General features: G+C 44.4%; 1 protein-coding gene across 1 annotated transcript in view; it reads right to left on the bottom strand.

Moving 5' to 3' along the window:
• The window catches only part of LOC132390618 (uncharacterized), a 68494-nt gene extending 64085 nt beyond the window's left edge, over positions 1–4409 (bottom strand). The window contains exon 1 of the mRNA XM_059963216.1: positions 4263–4409. The gene's annotated coding sequence lies outside the window, so the exon portion shown is untranslated. The remainder of the gene's footprint in view (positions 1–4262) is intronic.
• Positions 4410–6000: the final 1591 nt, after the last annotated feature.

Below are 6000 nucleotides of genomic sequence, written 5' to 3' on the forward strand. Positions count from 1 at the left end.
TACAGCCGTCAGCCCTTCGTCCAGCAACACAACTGGTTGAAGATGAACACTCCACAATTCTGCTGAAACTCTCACTCCCCACCTCAAATCTATAGTGTGTTCTATTGAAAAATCTGATACATCGGATACGATTCCTAATGTCTTCATCATGTCTTCCTGATCCTCTCCATCAGGTAGAATACCTTATTAAATCTCCTCCGTTCTAGGAAAATAAATCCAAACTGTTCAGTGGGGAAAGCGAAGGAAGAACGGCGAGAGAGAAGGCCTAGAAGAAGAGGAAAAGGATGGGCGAGAAACGGAAGGGGAGAAAATTGCGGGAGGGAGAGAGTCTTTGTGTGTTGTTCAAAACATGCTCTTCACAGAATCTCTGTGTATGAGATAAAACAATGCGATAATCGACTTTTACTTGAAAAGAGAAATTCAGTATCTTCCTACAATGGTGTCCTACATTCTGCAATGCCCAAACTACATATTTTTTCATCTCGCCTCAGGATCAGTGAAGGTTTCTGGAATGAATTTGTCACCACTTCCTCTTTCCACATCTGGAGTCTGGCCGAAATATTTATTTATTTCAATTTACAGAGTTCCTGTCTTAACACGATACCGTTTCAACAAAGCACACCGCGTTGCTTGAAATGTCAGTGGTACTATAGTTGACCCGGAGTCGGCTGGACAACATCACCTCCAGATGACAGAGCAAAAGCATGATCCGAAACAATGTGTTCCAGCCTGCTGTGTCCCTGGCAATTGGAGAAATTTCCATCTTTCTATCTATCCATTCATCTATCAATGTATGCACCTTTCTATACACCTATCCATCTATCTATCAATCAGTCTACCCACCCATCCAACACACACAAAATGCTTGTGGAACACAGCAGGCCAGGCAGCATTTATAAGGAGAAGCTGCCTGGCCTGCTGTGTTCCACCAGCATTTTGTGTGTGTTGTTTGAATTTCCAGCATCTGCAGATTTCCTCGAGTATCCACCCACCCATCTCGTTTTATTCATTGCGATTCTTCTGTCTTTGTTCTGAACTGCTGCCACAAAAACACACACTACACCACATAATGTATATAAAGTTCCGATTGTATCGGCAAAAAAACGCAGAGCAAAATTGAAACGAACCTTTCTCACTTCAGTAATCAGGCTGCCTGGGAATAATATATAAACAATCATTTTGGCAGTGAGTTCGTGATTTGTCACCCCAGGATGGTCTGGTGTGGTGGCACAGCTCCGGAATCTGGCCATCACCATCAGCAGATCTCTCTTCAGTTAGTAATGATTCTGCATTCTGCACCAAAGCAGACATGCTTACAGTTATCCATCTTTCATGTTTTCAACCACTCACTCACAGCTACACCTTGTTATTAGTGTGTGCAGAAATCTCGAAAATTTTACCTGTGACCACATTACCATGATCCTCTGCGACCTGAACACAACTGAGAGTGACTTACGACGTCACGTAGTCTGCCAACCCGCCAGCGATTAACTTAGCCGCACTGTTTGTTGTGTGATCGTCAACCGAGTCTCAGCGTTTAACCTCATCAAGATGTTCAACACAGTACTCTGCCTGATCCTGTCGTCGTTTGGGTGGGATAAAGACGATATGGTTTTGTTCTTCTGTTTTCCCCAATGACAAAGTCTGCATCCCCATCGCCCAGCCACATTTAGAGAAGAATGTCACCGGGAGGCACTGCTCCGCTCATCAGTGATGGTAAGGCATCTCCTTCATTTCACTCTGCACATAGCCGGTTTCAGGACACTGCCGGTTTAGGGATCTGTTCAAAATGACATCTCGGGCTTTTGGAAGCATACTTGCTCCTACTGCTCGAAAAGGACACTTGAATTGCAGACGCTGCTGCAAATCATCCTGATTGTTGATCTAGGTTACAAGCAAAAATTGACCCTGCACTGATCCCGCTCTGAGACGCTGCTCATGTCCCGGAGACATGGGCTTCTGAGCTCAGTCAATGGCCACTGGCCAACAACACAACTCCACGATTTCCTTCCCCATTTCATAGCTTTCATGGTCAGTATCAGCCTACAACAGTGCAAATAAAATCCTTTCTTGGTTGTCTATACATTTGTGTTCAAATAATTTTGCATATAATTTCAGATGTTGCAACCTTCCCACAGATTTATGTTCTGACAGACGGAAAACGTCCATAGATGACCTTCACTGCAACGTCTAAGAATAACCGGGAAAAACAAGGGTGAACATCTAACCCATATTACCCCTTCCCCCCGTCCCCGGAAATCGTTGACCCACCGTCAATTCCCAGCATCTGGCTAGTGCTTCTGAACCCCGTAGTCCCCACTCGAGAGGGGTGAGGACAAATGGGTCTTAAGTGTTCGTTTCATGATGGACTCTTCCTCTTCTGTGTCCATGCATCCTGTCATTTTGCATTCTCCCTTTCGTAAAATCTATTCGGGAAGACTCAAATATGTTTCATCCGGAATCAAGGAAAGAAAATTGAAGCTTCCAGATGAGAGCTGGAAGAACTTGTACAAATTGCTGCAAAACATCCAGCTGATACTCAGATTTTGTGAACAGCCAGTGGGGGAAACGAAGATAAAACGTAAATTAGGAACATACAGACAGCAGTGTGTGCATGGGGGTGGACAAGGAGAGCAGAGCGGTGTCCGTGTGAGGTCCATTGTTGCTTATAACCTATATCAACAATCAGGACGATTTGCTTAGTACAATATTTTTTGTCATCGACAGGTTACTTGCAAATGCTTTGATCCATACTCATTAAATTGGTTTATAGGTGCACTGTAGTCAAAATCTTTCGTGTTCATATATTGCAAAGAAAGTGGATTCGCTCTGCAATGCCGCCTACCACTTTATGTAACTGGTCAGTCCCAGCATCGCTGTTTGTTATGTATTGAGATCCTGAACAGAATCCAAGTATTCTGCAAGACATAGAGGAGATCAGATCGAAACACCCGCAAGAAACACTGGCACAAAGAGAAAACAACATGCATTCCAGGGCTATGACAAGTTTTGGAGACGGGACACATGTTGGCTGGACAACTAATCGCACGATGGCTTTAAAACGTAACCAGTGGTTGGAAGTTTGTTTTTAATCTTGACATACATTGTGGAAACTATTGACAGTGCAGGTAGGAAGCTACAGTAAAGCAACGGCCAGCACCGCCTGAAGTGAGTAACAGGAGAGCAATGACTTCTTGATTACTGACCCGAAACACATACCATGGGGTTATCGGAAATTAAGACCCGAAATGCTATATATACCAGACCTATTATCGCCTTAATTCACCAAGAATGTTTTACCAACATGTAGATATACTTTCAAGCGTTTATACTAAATTCCTTCCATACAAACAGGTGAGGGATATTTAATAGATATGAGGGAGCGGGCAGTTTCGCTGTTTTGTCAGACTCATAGAACACTTTCTCTGTGCAAGCTGCTGCCTGTCGGCAGGGCGGATTCCGACATGCAGACATTCCTCAGAGCAGCGAGCAGCTTCTCTGCTGAAAGGAAATCCAAACGGTTCGGGATTCCGCACTCACCTTCAACCGTGAACAAAGCTAGTTTAGTATTGTATTTAAATCTCTCTGTTACATACAAAAAACATGATATGTACAATCTGAATCTCTCTGTCTATATATTGGGGTTTAGTTAAAAAAAAAACCTCCCTCGTCGGCACTTTCAACTGCGAAGTTCCAACAGTAAAATATCATAGTCGCTGTTATTCTGTGGTCAGTTTGTAGTCAGTTTGAATTCAATTCATGTGACTGTGTGTGAGCGAGAATGAGTGATTGAGAGAAGAGAGAGAGATGGAATGAGAGGGAGAGAGAGGGAGAGAGAGAGAGAGAGAGAGAGAGAGAGAGAGAGAGAGAGAGAGAGAGAGAGAGAGAGAGAGAGGGAGAGAGAGAGAGAGAGAGAGAGAGAGAGAGAGAGAGAGAGAGAGAGAGAGAGAGAGAGAGAGAGAGAGAGAGAGAGAAATGGCAACGCAAGCTGATCGACAGAGCGAGAGAAATGCGAGACAGGACCATAAAACATGGGACATTTCGAATATCACTATCGTTTACGGAAGTTCTTCTTCACTGACTCTGTAGAAACCAACTGGAGAGTGCGAGTGAAGGCAAAGACGTCGTTTCTTTTAATCTATTTGATCAATAATAGATTTGTTAATGAACAGTTCAGAGCTCCCTTCTCTATTGAATTCCCTCGTTCGTGGAATAAGCTGTAAACGGTCATCTGATTAGGGAGAATCGGAGACAAAACTTACCACGCTTGTTGAACCAGGTCGGAGTGCACTGCGGACCCGGGTCAATTCAGTCCCAACACACCCTCACCGGCAGCGGAAGGAGAGGGGAGTGGAGTAAATGGAGGAATCACAGACAGGAATATCAGAAGCTGCGTTCACCTTCCGCCGAGTTCGCGTAGGGTCTGTCTGGATTTCCGTGTCGATATCACACTTTTCCTCCTTGCTGATCAAACAGAACCAACAGGGCGGGGACACTTGCTCAGCGGATCCCAGGTTGCTGATTTGATCTGGTTCTGGAGGTTCTAGGCTCCACCCGGTGTGGGAACGGGACTTCCCGGCGCTGGAAGAGACCCACCTCAAATATTGCACAACTCTCCCGGTTCCGGGAGCCGTCTTTCTTCTGAAATCAAAACAAACACTTTCCACAATTTACCCCCACAGCACATGTGAAAAACTTTGTTCAAAGATTTTCCAAGAGCTTCACGATTCAGGACAATTTATTTGTATTTTTAAAGCGGGAGAAACAGTTCAATGCGGGAGTTGAAGGAAATGTTTGCACCCAAAGGCTGCTACGTTCAATCAAGGAAAAATACTCGTGTGCCTTCGCGAGCGTTCATCGGATCGATTTACATTAATTCAATTGTCAGGGACATTTCTGAACATGCTTATGCGCAGTAAGCCACTCGGCCCCTCATACCTGCTACTCCATACAATAAGCTGATTTAAACTTAGCTTGAAATACGTGCGCTTTCATCCCGCATTCGGCACGTCTATCTCCTTACAGCTCTTCACCCCAACTCCAGTCAGCAACTGGTCCTTGAACGTAATGGAAAATTTGCTTCAGTTGGCCATTGTGAGAAATTGTATGTCCACATATTTCACGACGCAACAGAGTTTAACACCATAAATCGGCGAGTTGTTTTGCTACGTCTTCCCTCCCGCTGCGAAACAGAGAGACCGTTCCTTCCTTTATTATGGAGGGAGACCAAGCCTGTGTTATATAGGAAAACTGTGAACGAGTAGTTTTCGGGATACTGCAAGTATGTAGCTTTTTTGATAATTTGCTAAACGCTTGAATGCTCGGGAGAAGATGCAGATGCATTTTTGCTCGTGAGGATGACTGCTGCTTATGCGTAGGAGGGGGGAGCTGGTTTCTAACATTTTACTGTCATTCCTTGAGACAGTAATCGGTGTTGGTGAATGTTTGCGAAGAAAAAAAACATACATTCAGGAGTTATATTGTAAACAAATCTCTGGCAGTAAATGTACCCATTGAAACCTATTTGTTGACAACTTATTGATCACTGAGAAGAAACACTGATATTGGGTGCTTTGAAACAAAGACATGAAATAAATATCAGTATGCTCATCTCAATCCCCCACAAATATTCTGGCATTGTCGATGTGGTCAAGTCGTTTCTTTGCCCACTCACTGCCTCATACGCGCCTTCTCGAACATTTCGTAGACATGAAAATACACAAAAGGCTGCAAGAATTCATTAGATCAGGCTGCATTCGTGCATGGAAAATGAACAGCCGATGTTGGAGGCCGATAGCTTTCATGGGCTGGAAATGAAGGGCGAAGCTGCCAGATGGTTGACTGATTTCGATGCTGCGGGTTGTTTTTTTTTGTGATAGTCGGAGCTCAGCGTTTGTGTGTAACTGGCTGCCTGCCCCGGCAAATTCCACAGAACAGGGAGCGGCCGTCCTGTAAAAAGTCAAGTCAAATCGGTTCGAGAAAACACTGACGTTCAGATGT

The sequence above is a fragment of the Hypanus sabinus genome, unplaced genomic scaffold, assembly GCF_030144855.1.
Source record: "Hypanus sabinus isolate sHypSab1 unplaced genomic scaffold, sHypSab1.hap1 scaffold_99, whole genome shotgun sequence".
Taxonomy (NCBI): Eukaryota; Metazoa; Chordata; class Chondrichthyes; order Myliobatiformes; family Dasyatidae; genus Hypanus; species Hypanus sabinus.